Source organism: Mytilus trossulus, chromosome 10 (assembly GCF_036588685.1).
Source record: "Mytilus trossulus isolate FHL-02 chromosome 10, PNRI_Mtr1.1.1.hap1, whole genome shotgun sequence".
In the NCBI taxonomy this organism is placed as follows: Eukaryota; Metazoa; Mollusca; class Bivalvia; order Mytilida; family Mytilidae; genus Mytilus; species Mytilus trossulus.
In genome coordinates this window covers 28,623,384-28,639,517 of record NC_086382.1, presented here as the reverse complement: position 1 = coordinate 28,639,517, position 16,134 = coordinate 28,623,384, and the positions used below count along the sequence as shown (strand labels likewise).

At 31.1% G+C, this 16,134-nt stretch overlaps 1 protein-coding gene across 2 annotated transcripts in view; it reads left to right on the top strand.

Annotated features, from left to right (window-relative positions):
• The window catches only part of LOC134687167 (pyrokinin-1 receptor-like), a 119,168-nt gene that overhangs the window by 1,249 nt on the left and 101,785 nt on the right, over positions 1-16,134 (top strand). The window contains exon 2 of one of the 2 annotated variants that reach the window (XM_063547216.1): positions 15,121-15,186. The exons of the other annotated variant lie outside the window; for it this stretch is intronic. The gene's annotated coding sequence lies outside the window, so the exon portion shown is untranslated. The remainder of the gene's footprint in view (positions 1-15,120; positions 15,187-16,134) is intronic. 2 annotated transcript variants of the gene reach the window in all.

Genomic DNA, 16,134 nt, shown 5'->3' with positions numbered 1-16,134 from the left:
TTGGATTCCTGAGACAACTCACAATGAAATACAAATTAAAAAAACACATGGACTCATAAAACATCTATTTACGAAACCAGAAAATCCAGTAACAAATTAATGATCTTCCTTATATCATGTTTATATTGGTATAACCTTTATAGATCTGAGCTAATTTGTATAGTTGCCGTATCAAATATAAAATGATGACAACAATAAAGTTAATGGTTTAATCAGTTACTGAGAGTACTTGTTGTTCATTTTTTCCCTCGTAAGATAAGTTAGCAAATCACAATTTCTGTTTATTTAATCTTTTCAACCCTTACAAGGCCGATCTAGATGACCATTGAACGGATATTGCTGTATAGAGATACGTAATATACGGTGAAATTATTCCGTTATAGTGTTCAAAAAACGGACATTGGTATTTATCACATCAGACAAAGGTGGGGATCGGAAGAAAGTCGGACATGGTTACTGTCAATGTATTTACATTGACTTCTAAATTCTTATTTTTTAATGGCATGGGATTCAATGTCAAACAATGACCTCATGATCATTGTTTGAATCTCGATTTTATTTCTTCTGGTTGTTAGTCTATTATTTAGGAAAAACACATTCAATGGTAATGCTTGTTAAGTTTTTTTCTTAATTTAAAAGCAACCTGAATATGATCTGTTAAAGTGGAGAAATCGGGCCTTCTAAAATTTCCCTAAATTTGTGTCCGCCATATTGGGTTGATCGTAATTGCAGTTACGATCATCACGTTGACACCAGTGATGATGAGATTTGCTGCTCTAGGTATACCAGCCTACTGTTAAATCAAATTCTGTAAAATACATATATGCTAAATAAGAAAAAAGTGTTATTAAATAAAAGAAATACAATAGCAATGATATACTTAGTATATTATTTATTATAGTGACATGAGTATTACTGTATATCAAGTAAGATTAATTTCGAATTAGCATATTAACACAGCCGGTACATTTGACCTAACATGTACATGTATATGCATGGGATGTCATTGAAATAACATGAATATATGCGGGTTTACACTTTATTATATTTTTTCATTTATCTCCTTGAGATATTTTGCGGGTCACATTGTAGTATGCTTTTTGTGGTTTGCTATTATGTTGTTCTATTACAACTGGCCAATTGAGTTTGTTCTAATCACTTTTCGTTCGTTCGTCGTTCGTCGTCGGTCGTTCGTCGTCCGTTGTCCGTCGGCGTCGTCATTTATATAATATTATGTATATCTGCAAATCAAACCTTTTCTTTACAGTCATAATTTCTATAACGACATTTAATAAAGTGCATTTATTTAGTTAGTTGTTTCTATTTATAATTTGTTAATTGATTCTTCAAATACATTTTCGTTTCTGTGTGTGTTGCGTTTCGGTGTTGTGTCGTTGTTCTCCTCTTATATTTAATGCGTTTCCCTCGGTTTTAGTTTGTTATCCCGATTTCGTTTTTTGACCATGGATTTATGAGTTTTGAACAGCCGTATACTACTGTTGCCTTTATTGTGCAGTAATTTCTCTTATATGTTGTCTGTTTTGATTAAGAATAGACACACTTTCGCAGATAAGCAAACCATGCCATACGACCAAATAATGAATTACGTACTCAATATTGAAATCCAGCAGAAATAAATGTCAATTTGAGATCTCAAATTCCAAATTATATACATATAGGACAGTTTGAACACTTATTTATACATTACAAATGAGACGCTCTTGTTACAAATTGATGGATATTTTCTTTTTTTAAATGGATGAGAAAGATTGGGGTATAAATATTTCTTTACTGGTCCACAACGCGGTGTCCGTTGCAACATATTGAAGGATTCAAATCAATAAAAAGAACCGCACACACAATACAGTAGATTTGAGGGAAACGATATCTTTCAAGTAAGATTTGTGACAATTAAAACATCGTATTGTAAAACACGATTTTCATCGATTTTAGATTTGTTACATTTAACAACACAACTGGAATTGAAAACGTCGATCATTGTTCATTCAAAATAATAAAAAATCAGTGACGCTCATATCAAAATCTTTATTAAGCCAAACAAGTAAAAAGTTGAAGAACATTGAAGATCCGAAATTCCAAAAAGTTGTACCAATACGGCTAAGGTAATCTATACCTGGGATAAGAAAATCCTTAGGTTTTCAAAAACATCAAAGATTTGTAAACAGGAAATTAAAAAATAATGACCACATTATTGATATTCATGTCAACACCGAAGTGTTGACCACTGGGCTGGTGATACACTCGGGGACGAAACGTCCACCAGCAGTGGCATCGACCCAGTGGTGTAAATAGTTATCAAAGGTACCAGGATTATAATTTAGCACACCAGACGCGCGTTTCGTCTACATACGACTCATCAGTGACGCTGATTAATTAAAAAAGTTTATTGAAAATGCCATGAAGCTTGATACCAAAAGTTATGATGAAAGACATGACTTTTTATTTCCTATTGTTAATTATTCATTTTTAGATAGTGATGTCTCCCTGTCACCATATTATAGTGTTTAGATATCTCAACGTGTTTGATTCGCTCGTGTATGTAACAATGTATTCGATTTCAACGAAAGAGTTTTCTGTATTACTGAAAAATTATTATACCAGAGTTTTTGATATCACAAACTAGTAAAAACATTTACTAAATTTTATCATCGGTATATTCGTAAATATAAATCAACATGCAGACATCTTATATACGTTCAGGTATTTAACATCCAATGTTTTACGGTAATATTCTTTACATAGCACAAAACATGTCGGCATTCACCTCCAAAGCTCACCAAACCTTAAAATAGACTTATTCGGAAAGGTGAAAGTTACGATACTGTTGTCAAGTCATTAAGGATTGCAAAGTTTGGGATTAGTATTGATTCACTCAGACTTATTTTCTTTGCATCGGAGATAAACACATTTATTCTAAAATACATAATGATACAGTTATGTTCTTCTCATATATGTTATGATGGTTTGATACTAAACACCTAGAGGGAGGGATTGTACTTGATTTTCATATGACGAAGACATAATCTGACATATATAATTCGAATATGGCGGGGTTAATAAGTTTTGAATGTATTATATATAAGAATGCCGTTCTATAAACTGATGTTCATTTTCTTTGGTTATATTTAGATTCGTTATTCTGAAGTTTAATCTAACCGATATATTTCCTATAGACAAGACAGTCTAAAGGTTATAACTCTAGCAACGAACGTTTGTCTGTCATCTTGTGTACATAACATAAATATAGCAGCCTCATCAATATCCGTCAAATGTTGAATTATGCATTTCTGAATATGCGTCAAATGTTTGCACTCCGACGTTAGTCAAACACAAAGTCAATCACTAACCCAAATACACGTTTCTAATACATTACATATTCTCGTTTTGTCATTTAAATTAAATAATTATCTAATAAATGATTATCTTTCTATTAACTTTGTTGGTGTCAACCAATGAATTTAATCTAATGATAAAAAGATGAGCGACCATCCATCTTTGGCATAGTTCTTCTATTTTCTGGACTATTATACAATTGCCGAAGGAGTAGTCAGTCTGTAACCTTTATATGTGGTTAGCGGTCGTTTGTTGGCGAAACACAGATAATTGATGCTTGGTATATAAAGATTTTAAATCAAACTAGGTAAAATGAACCTCTGTACTATTCATTTTCTTTTCATTGTTCTGCAATAACATTATATGAATATGAATATATATATAATTGAAAAGAATACTAGTAACAAAAATACAACTTTGAATTGAAAATTGGAAAACAAGAATTAAACAAGAAGACTACTAGTAAACAACAACAAAGCAGGTCAACAAGTACGAAGACACTCAAGGGAAAAGTATAGGCGGCGAGCAAGCTTTAGGCCTTATATACTAAAAAGTAAAATCACAAAAATACTGAACTAAGAGGAAAATCAATCCGGAAAGTCCATAATCACATTGCAAAATCAAATAATAAAACGCTTCAAAACGAATGGACAAGAACTGTCATATTCCTGACTTGGTACAGGCGTTTTTAAATGTCGAAAATGGTGAATTAAACCTGGTTTTACAAACTACGTTTTAAATCAAGTCAGCAGGTTCCCCAAAAGTGCACACCCTGTGTTTTATTTACATGTACCGTATAACACTTGTGTTTAATATTTTATTCAAAGTATTAGTATATTAAACCTGATTAGTCTACACTTATATAATATCTGAGAGTTTAATGCTTTATGGTTGATCTCCGAAATTTTGATATTTTGGGCTTCACTTTACACTTATTGTGTACCGACTGACTGTCGACATACGTGTCAATAATAATTAGATAGTAAACACATGCTATAAGAAATGTTCCGAAGTCAATGATATAAAGCAAGACAAAATACGTGTCTCCAATAGCCAATGATGAAGCAAATATTGGCAGTAAGAAAATAGGCATGTGACTGTAGCAAATTTTGATATAAATTGTTAATGGAATTTACAAACAACATTGAAGCTAAAGCTGTTGCAACAATTAAACTCATATCCAATATCTGGTTACCGATTCTCGTATTTCAGCACCGATCGTAAAAAAACCAAATACAAATTTCTTTAAAATGTTTTTGATATAGTTGAGTAGCAACGACAGTCGAGGAATACGTTTTGCGCAGTAGACTGCTGTTTATTCGTTTATAAATTACACATTGAAAATAAACTGCTTCTTTGATGTATTTTGTAAAATTGTGATAAAGCGGAAGGTTTAGCTAGCCATAAAATCTGGTTCAATTGACACTTTGTCTTGAAATGTCGTGTAGCATTGGCTTTGGGACAATCTTAAGTAAGCCATATGATGTTTTGTCCATCGTTTGATTTCGTTTTTTAGTCATGGTGTCAGTTATTGTTCTGCTACTGGTACCTTAAACTTTTCCCTCTTTAATGTATATAGTATTAAGATAAGATATAACTAATATGAATCTATTTGAAACTTTCATATATGTTTTAATATTTAAGACTTATTTCATGCAAGAAGAAAAACTATTCAATGTGAGCGACTGTCCAATTAAAATAGAACGAAACTAAATAGTTTGTAGTTTTGTTGATATATAGACACATGGGATGAATTTTAGATTTACAATGTATATAAAATCGTTTTGAAACAGATTAACCTTCTAAAAGCAAATGACAGTAACAATTCGTATTTTATTCAAAATTAGCTTGTTGATTTACTCGTTAATTATTCCTTGGTGTTTTGTGGTTAGTTTATATGGCAATCAGTGAGATATTTGTTTTACAATGAATCTTAAAGAATATGCACGCAAGAATGTAGATATATTGTTCATGGGAAAGGATTAACTTCATAATTGGGTTATTATTATTTTTTAAATATACATCCTTGACTTCTTTTTATTTGCGTTCCTGATGAAGGCTTATTCCTGACACATTGAATTTATTAAGTATGATTTTCTTTTTGGGAACTTTCATACAAGTTGCAACTAAATTTTTATGACCGTAGAGTACTTAGTTCTGAGTGGTGTTATATGAATGTTGATTTGATGACGAGAGAGGCCATTTATTTTTTGTGATCATTAATTTAATTAAACTTTAAAAAACTTTCATTGAGAACGAAAGAAGCCATTCAAACTTAATATTCTAATTAACTATCTGATGAAAATGTACTTGTTTAGTGCGTTGTAGCTTTGCTTGACTTATGATAAGCCACATTTGCAAACTCATTACACGAATGCTTCGTTGGAAAATTGTATGTTCTTCTGGTGATTTTATTAGGATTTCAAAGCGTAGACCAAAGCATATTTTATATAAATCGAACATGTTACGTGCGCTTAATAAACGTTTTTATAACACTTTAATATTAAAAATCTGCATTAGCTTCATACGATAACATTTTAAGATAATGTAATGTAGCGTTAGATTATACTTTCACGATTGCTTAATTTGATGAGACTTTCGTACAAGTGAGAGGTTTAACGTTATAAAACCAGGTTCAATCCACCATTTTCTACATTTGAAAATGCCTGTACCAAGTCAGGAATATGACAGTTGTTGTCTATTCGTTTGATATGTGTTTTGTGATTTGATTTTGCCATGTGATTAGGGACTTTCTGATTTAATTTCCTCGGAGTGCAGTATTTTTAAGATGTGATTTTACTTTTTACATATGCATTGTTTTATTGATGTAACTGAGAGCACATGCAACTATGTCTTACACAGGTGTTACAGAACAAAAAAAAGAACAAACTGTACATGGTACAGAAAAAAGATTCCATATTAGAAATTACGAAATTTAAGACATCAGCGTAGCATCGATATTAATGACACAAACGTAAACTCGAAAGAAGCATACAATTTTTTATTTAACGGTTGCGTGTCAGATGCTTTTTTTTACCAGCAGACTATGCAGCAGTCATTGCTGTTTTATAAATATATATAAGTTTTTATTTATTATTTTTAAATTCGCTGTTTATAAGTTAAACCTAACCGACATATTTCCTTTATAACATTTTAAAGGGTATAACTCTAGCATCGAGTTCTTGTCTGTCATCTTGTGTATACAAGATATAGCAGCCTCATCAGTATCCTTCAAATGTTAAATTATACATTTCTGAATATGCGTCAAATGTTTGGCACTCCGACGTTAGTCAATCACTAACACAAATACACGTATCTAATACATTACATATTCTCATTTTGTCATATAAATTAAAGATCATTGATTATCTTCCTATTACATGTATTAACTTCTTTTGTTGGTGTCAACCAATAAATATAATCTAATTACAGAGAAGATTAACGACTATCTAGATTTGGCATAGTTCTTCTATTTTCTAGACTATTATATTATTGCTAATAGCAATAGTCAGTCTGTAACCTTTATATGTGGTTAGCGGTCGTTTGATGGCGAAACAAAGCTGATTGATGCTTGGTATATATAGATTTTCAATCAAACATGGTGTACTGTACTTTGATACTATTCATTTACGTTTCATTTATGAGGAATAACATTGAATATATATAATTGAAAAGAATATCAAAGACACAACTTTGAATTATGAATTATAAATTTAAAAAAAATAACATGCAACAACTAAGCAAGTCAAAAAGTACGAAGACAAACAAGTAAATATTATAGGAGGCGAGAAAGCTTTAGGCCATATTTATTAATAAACAACTTTTTAATTAGTTATCAAAAGTACCAGGATTATTATTCAGTACGCCAGACGTGCGTTTCGTCTACATAAGACTCATCAGTGACGCTCAAATCGAAATATTTATAAAGCCAAACAAGTACAAAGTTGAAGAGCATTGAGGATCCAAAATTCCAAAAAGTTGATAGCAGATAGCAGGTGCCCCAAAAGTTCAAATTACGTTTTCTCTTTGACATGCACCGTATTGCACTTTTTAATCTAAGTAAACACCCCGATTAATCAACATCTATATGATACGAGGTTTTTATGCTATAAGATTCATATCCGATTATTTTATATTTTGTGCTTTACTCTACATTTATTGATACTAATTTCTGATTGCTCCTCATTGGTTGGTTAATCGCCATCAAATTCTTAGACTTGGTTAATACACACCTTCAACCATGTTTTTTATATTGACTAGTATTCATTAGGTCATTAGTTTAGCAATTCAACGCTAAAGAATGGCTTGCTTCAAATACAGGCAACAGTAGTATACCAGTGAACAAAAACTGAAGTGCAACAATCAAACGCCAACATACACAGAAAAGAACTATTTGATAACAACTACCATATTTTTGACTTAATACAGTAGATTTAAGAAAAAAATGGTGAGCTGAACGTGCTAGTGAAACCTTCCTCTTTATGACAATGATACACTATACCTTAACAAATTTAGTTTGATTTGTATTAGAATAAAAAGTACTCTCCTTCGAAAAAGCTTTTTTCGAATTCTCGAGTGTCGTTAGTTCTTCACCAAATTTTGTCATTTTAATGCAATTTTCAATTGGCTTTTTTTTACGAATTTACATTTTATTGGTACTGCAATACGAGACCGTTTTACCAAATATATTGGAATGAGTATAACTGTTGCAACAGTTTTAGCTTCAATGTTGTTTGTAATTTCAATGCAAATTACAAACAATATTGAATCTTAAACAGTTGCAACAACTATACTTACTCGACAATAAATTAAAAATACGATTATCAAACAAAAAAATGCCATAGAGTTACGATTATCATCCAGGATTTTTTTAACCGCAATTTTCCAAGCGCTTAGACAATACTAGTGCACCGTTACGATTTAAATATGATGTAATTGTATAGAAAAACCTTGCAGCTGAGTAACTATTGACAACAACATGCTACAAGTGAGAAAAAATACTGTAAAGATTTTACCTATATCTGCCGTCGCCATTTTTGGATAGTCGTAATTCAAGTTACGGTTATCAGTTTAATATCAGTGACGTCAGGGTTTCAGTTGATCGTTTTTTTTACTCTTACAGTTGATGTGTTTCCCTCGGTTTTATTTTGAAACCCGGATTTTGTTTTCTATCAATATAATTTTGAATTTTGAACACCGGTATACTGATATTGCCTTTATTCGTAACAAGAATTATTTGATCATTGAATTGATGAACTAATGACCTAATGAAAACTTTTCTATACTAAATGGTTGTTTTTGTGTTTATTAACAAAGTCTAGGAATTTAGGTGTCAATTAACCAACCATTGAGGAGCAATCATGACTTACTTTTATATAAGGATTTGTGTCAAATCGTTAAAAATAATACAGACGATAAAAACGATAAAACCACATTCAGAAACACCCCCGTTTGCCATTGGCTTTTGGTCAATCTTAAGTAAGCTATAATAAATGTTTTTCCATTGTATTTTTAGTTTTTTGGGTCATAGTGTTAATTGTTGTTCTGCTTCTGGTGACTTCTGACAACTGTTTCACAAATGATATCGAATACATGTATGTTCCTTACTTTTAACTGCAATCCCCTCCCCTTTCCTTAATGTGACCTAACGAATTAGAATATTTACCGGATGTGTAATAACATAAGCAACACGACGGTGCAACATGAGGAGCAGGAACTAATTACCCTTTTGGAGCATATGAGATCACCCCTAGTTTTTGTTGGGGTTCTTGTTTTTGTATTCTTTAGTTTTCTATGTTGTGTCATGTGTTCTATTATTTGTCTGGTTTTTTTTGTTGTCAATTTAGCCAAACGTTGTCAGTTTGTTGTCGATTTATGAGTCTGACTGTCCCTCTGGTATCTTCCGTCCTTCTTTGCATGATCCCTTTTTATTGTACAAATTATACAGTTTTGTAGGTAGACATATATATTTTGTATATAGCCACATAGGAGGAATAAAGATAAACAGTGTATATAAAATCGTTTTGAGACCGATTAACACAATAAAAGCAAATGACAGTAACAGTTTGTTTGTGATTGAACATTAACTTGTTTATTTACTCTTTGCTACTTCTTTTGTTTTTAAGGATAGTTTCTATGGCAATTAGTGCGATTAATTTTTAATTGAGACACATAAAAAAAACACATGAGAATGTAGAAATCTAAGTCAAGAAAAAGGATTAACCACATATCGGTAACACAAATCTAAAATTTTCCCTTGTAAATTACACAAAGGGTGTTTTTATTTATTTTCTTTTGGCAGAAAAAATGCTCACCAGTCAGTTATTTTTTTTTTCAGTTCGAAAAATCACTTGAACTAGTTATACATTCCTGAGTTTCATTTATTTAACGGTCATTATGAAGGTGAATTACTGACAAATGAAATCTTATTAAGTTTTTTTTTTAGAGGAAACTGTCATCATAGTTGCAACTAGATATGTATGAGCCAGTACGACCGTAGAGTACTTAGTACTGTGTGACGTGATATTGTTGTTGATTTGCTGACGAAAGAGTCGATCTATTTTTATGCTCGTTAATTTGATTAACTGAAGCTTACAAATGCCTTCATTCCAAACGACAGAAACGATTTAAACTTAACATTTCAGCTAACTATGTGATGAAAATGTCCTTGTAGAGTGTGTTTAAGACTTGATTTTGCTTGGCTAATCATTAAGCCATATTTGCAAATTCCTTACATGAATGATTCATTCAAAAATTTTATGATACCCAACTTCCACGTCGAGCAAGCACTAATATGAACATTTCTGTTTCCTAACCAGATCATTTGGGTCCTATTTGCGGTCCGCGTTCTAACTTTGTGGATTTCTTTGAAAATTTGAGACAATGATTTCGATTTGATTACTAAAGTTACTAGTGTTGGGAGTAATTTCAGGATAAAAACAATATTGACGGAAAGTGTATTTGTACTCGCTACGAAACAAGAGAAAAGCTCTGTCTGTTTCTAAAGCTCATACAAATAAATTTTATTTTTTACGACAATGTACATATATTGTATATGACATAAATGTTAACACGAAAAAAAGTATACAATTTTTATTTCACGGTTGTGTGTCAGATGCTCGGACTATCAGCAGATGACATTTCATAAGTATTGTATGAGATTAGTCGACTATTCAGCAGTCATTGCTGTTCTATAAACAAATATACGTTTTTATTTATTATATTCAAATTCACTGTTTATAGGTTAAACCTAACCGATATATTTCCTATAGGCAAGACAGTATAAAGTTTTTATATACCTATATGGAGTTATTTTCTTTCAGAACGTCAGGTCATTCTTTTTCAGAATCAACCCGGACGATACCATGTTTCAATGGTATATGCTAGAAGGCATAAAATAATGACCTGTATAAGGTCATTATTTTCCTTGATAAACATGCAATCTACGATTTACTTCAAAACTTTATTCGTCTAAAAATTTTTTGTTGCCGATTTGGAAATTTATTTTTTAAAGTTCAATCGATGATAGTTGTAAAAGAAACCGTCATAGTAGTCCCGCATTTAAATTTTAGAAACAAATAACGGGAAGTTTTGTTGATTTATCGCTTCAATAAAGAAACATAATGATGATAATCATATATGTGAGATGAATTTTCAAGTAGACTTTCATAAAAATAAATCCAGATTTAACATATTCGTGTGTAACATTTTGAAAATCTTATTGAGTCAAACTAAATAGGTTGATTGATTTTTGGTTGCTTGATTAACGTTCAGTGGCAAATGTTTCATGAATGTTCAGAACGACACACACTGAATAGGAAATCATACTGTGACCTACATGAATTTATATTCGTCTTCGCGTCAGTTCTTAACTTTTCAAAATTTATGTATACCTTTTACTCTTTCAAATGATTAACTAATAAGATAATCTTATATTCTATTGAATAACATTGACGTAACTCACGAAAGGGTCGGGTACGGAGAGTGTATAATTATATCCTGATTATCTTCTAATAAAATGTATTGCTATTCAAAAGACATTATTTTTGAATTTTTCATTCGATTCAAGAAAAATTGTTAAAATAATAACCACTTTTCCGCGATAGAAATAACATAACAAATAGAAAATAAATATAACATACCCCTCCCCCTTTTCCATAAGCTAAGTGGTTCAATAAATAACTTACAATATGTCTTGTATTTGTCATACATCATTATCGGATGGTAACAATACATTTGTGTCTTACTTTATGCAGTTACAGTAATATTTTTATTGTGAATGGATAACAATTTTTAAAAGGTTTATATCTAAATTGTTTAGTGAGTTTATTTCTCATTTTAAATGAGCCTCAGGGCATATTAAAACCTGAACGCATAATAGAAAGGAATATCCCACTTTAGTGTTGTCGGTAATATAGGATACTAACTTTTACAAATCTTAATAAAATTAATATTTTTTTACGATATATAAGTCAGATAATGCATATTTTAAGGTTTTTCTTGTCGTAGAACACACCTCGGGGTGTCAGGATTGTTCAAAGAAAGACCTCCCTCCTTCAATATTTTTCATTTATGTTTCATTGTTGAGGAATAACAAAGGTACCAAGATTATGATTTAGTACGCCAGACGCGCGTTTCGTCTAAATAGGATCCAAAATTCCAAAAAGGTTGGGCCAAATACCATATATATTCTCATTTTGTCATTAGATTAATAAAACCTCTTATTAAATTCTGCTGTTGGTGTCAATGCATGTGTATTATTTAATGACAACGAAGATGAACGACCATCCCAATTTGGCATAATTTGTCTATTCACCGGCCTATTATATAATTGCTAATCGCAGAAGAAAGTCTGTAACCATTATATGTGGCTTGCGGTTGTTTGCTATGAAAACAAAGCTAATTGATGCTTGGTTTATATAGATGCTATATGAAAAACGTCAACAATGTATTTCAATAAAATTTCTTGTGTATGCATTGTTCTTAAATAATACTCAATATCTATAATGGGAAGAAAGTAACAAAGAATTAGATAAATTTGAATAGAAATTACAAAACAAGAATCTAGATGACATACAAGAACTAAACGAAACGTACTTAAGTACGGAGATAAACAAGAAAAATATTTATAATAGGCGAGAAAGCTTTTGGGCAATATACACTTACTGTTATGAGTACCCTGTGTTTAATATTTTATACTAAGTATACAACCTGACTTGACATCATTTATATGTTATATATAGATTCAACGTACTTTGGTAAGTCACCTAATAATTAATATATTTTGGTTACAATTTTTGTGTACAGACTGTTGAATTTTATGTTAGTCAATAAGTACACGACAGCAATGTCGAGAAAAAAATGTATCCGAAGCGAGTGATACAAGGCATATCACAGTTCCGAATATCGAAGGACAAGTACGATTGAGACAATCACGAAATAAGACAATATTGTTAATAAATTGAATACAATTACTACTGTTCATGCAAAATCACATTGAAAGCTAAAAATGCTTGTAAGACTATACATATGCCAAAATATTCTGCAATACAGTATCGTATTCCAGTACCATTAAAAGTGAAAATGGTAACAATTAAAAGACATTTTATATTACTAAAATGCTGTTTGCCAAATTAGTTGTACACATGAGAGTTCTGTAAATTTGTATAAATGTTACTGTTTTAAAATTAAACATCTTCTCCTTTATAATTATAAGCCAGGTACAAATCGTCAAAATAGCATATTCTACAATGACTGATTTGGTCAGCGAAAGGGCTAATAGACAACAGTCATAGATAAATCACCTTTAAAAATCGTTGATTGGAATGTCACATGAATTGACAGCCGAGATTTATATTTGCGCTTGATCCTCCTAAAATATAAACATAACAATCATCACCAATATTATTAAACTATAATAATATGTTATACTAACCCAATTGGGTGCTTAAGATTTCCTAGGAACAAACTATAGTTATATGGAAATATCATTTGTATTTGAACTAATAAACTAATGCAACAAGGTTCTTTTGAACTATTTAACCAAGACTAAGAATTCTGATATCTAACAGTTTACATTAGAGTCTGTGTTAAATATATATTTGTATAGAAAAGCCTACAAAATTTCCTATATATCAATTAGTATTCGTTGGGTACCCATTTCTGTGGATTTCGAATGTAAAGGGACACTTCACAAATTGAAATAATCAACAAATTACACATTTGCTTAATGAAAATATGTAAACTTTTGAAAAAAAACCAAGAAATCGAATATCCAGAAAGTGCAAGTTTTCCTCAATCTATGAAAATTGGTTCCCAAGTAAATAAATGAATCCACAGTAGTAGGGTCGAAGAAAAACAAACCAAGGAACACATGATGTCACTCGGACCTTCTTGTGGGTATGGAGGGGTTACCCAATATTTAGCTATTGTGTAACGTTGAGTGTCCTTTTGTCATTTTCTGTATTTGGTCACATTGTCACAACTTTATGGAATTTTGGGTCCTCAATGCTCTTCAAATTTGTACTTGTTTGGCTTTTTGACTATTTTGATCTGAGCGTCACTGATGAGTCTTTTTTATACGAAACGAGAGTCAGGCGTACTAAATTATAATTCTGGTACCTTTGATAACTATTTGTTATTTTTTTTTACTTATTACTTCTAAATTTTCTTTTTTATCGCAAATGTTTTTCTCAACTGATGATAATGAATAAATAATTTTTATGAGCTTTTTGGTAACTTTTTTTGCGAGTTTCCTTTTGAGAAGTAATTTAAATTTGCTAATAAAGCTTCTTCCGAAAACTATGGTTCAATTTATATAAAATAAAAATAATCATTTTTTAATTTTGTTAATGAATAGCCACATGGGAACTATTTAGTTTAGCAGTCTAAACAAACAGAACACATTGATCAAATACAAAGAAAGTATAATGATTATCCTTTTGCGATTTCATGTTTACTTGTTTTTCTTATAGTTATTGATACTACTTGGTGTTTTGAGATTAGCTTATATAGCAATCAGTGGGAGATTTTATTTCACATTGGGTTTAATCGAGAGAAAAAACATGTTTGACTGTACAAAATCTTGTTTATGTGAAAGTCTTAACCACAAAATCAAAATCTGATATACATTTCTTTAAAAACGTATATAATTGTGGTTCTTATTATGTTTTATTTTAAGTTTGTGAATCAACTGATTAAAATCGTCACCAATCGGAAACCTATCTTTTTATTTGTATAAAGATTTGTAAATAGTTTTAAATATCACCCTTTTAGCAGGTTTGGAACTAACCCTCTATATGGTGTTTATATAGAGAGATATCTTTGTTTAAACTGGATTGAAAGCAGGAAAATCACAAATTGGCATTTTCTAGTTACAATCTATAGCAATATATGTATCAATTATAGCCCTTTACTAAACATTGAGATGCCAAGTTTTCTTCTTAAGTGACAGAACATGCACTCAATTGTGAAAAAAAGTTGAGAATGGAAATGGGGAATGTGTCAAAGAGACAACAACCCGAGCATAGAACAAACAACAGCAGAAGGTCACCAACAGGTCTTCAATGCAGCGAGAAATTCCCGCATCCGGAAGCGGCATGCAGCTAGCTGAACCTTTCTAAACACATGGTCAGTCAAAATAGGGACAATTGACCTTCAAATTGTGCGAATCTAACAATATAAATGTGTTCATTTAGGCATAACTGGGTGTATTTTATCTGATTACCACTGCTTTCAATTATGATAAACAATAGATTTTACTTTCAGTTAAGCAGTGAACTTGACATGTGTATTTTGAATAACGTAAACCAATTGGTGGATCAAATGATACAGGTTACTGCCTTCATAAGTAGAAATTACGCATTTGGTTTTCCCGTTTAAATTGTTTTACATTAGTAATTGTTGGGGCCCTTTATAGCTTGCTGTTCGGTGTGAGCCAAGGCTGTGTGTTGAAAGCCATACCTTGAACTTTAATGATTTACTATTATAAATTGTTATTTAGATGGAGAGTTTTCTCATTGGCACTCATACCGCATCTTACTATATCTATTTACCATGTTCTGCTTTAATTCCAGTCTTAACCAGAATAATTCCTCTTTACATCATATAGCGGGCTTTCCTAACCTGATTAAGTGTTCATGCAGTTAAACATCCCTGAACTGAAATTTGTTTAGCTTTGAACGTTCTTAATAAAGGTAAAACAAGATAAAGACTTCCTGATGAATAGAATTTGTCTTTTAAAAACATTCATATTAACTAAGTTTATATGACATTACAGTACCTAGTACTGTGTTTGTGATATTGATGTTGATTTGCCACGGAGAAAGGCGATTTATTTTAACGCTCATTAATTAGATTGACTGAATATTACCAACGTTTTCCTTGAGAACCGCTGACTAAAATTAGATATATCAAGTTACCGTGCAATGCAAATGTACTTAGTGAGTGTAAACTTGTGCGTGTTGTAGCTTGTCACATGATATATCAGCAGGGCATTGATGTCTTATTAAAATATGTAAACAAATCAACACCAATTATACGAAATGTTTGCAATCTGGTTAATAAGTCAGTTTTGTTTATGGACTTTAATATTCTTCTAATGATTTGATAAACCAATGCAAAGTAAAATTAAAAACCAATGGTCCAAAAAGCAATGAAGGTCTTTCCACCCGTAAAGATCTATTTAAATATGAAAATATCAAAAGTCGTTTTTTAGTGATTAATGATATCTTATTGTACGCTGATTCCAAACATATATGGTTTCTATAAATTTGTTTTTAA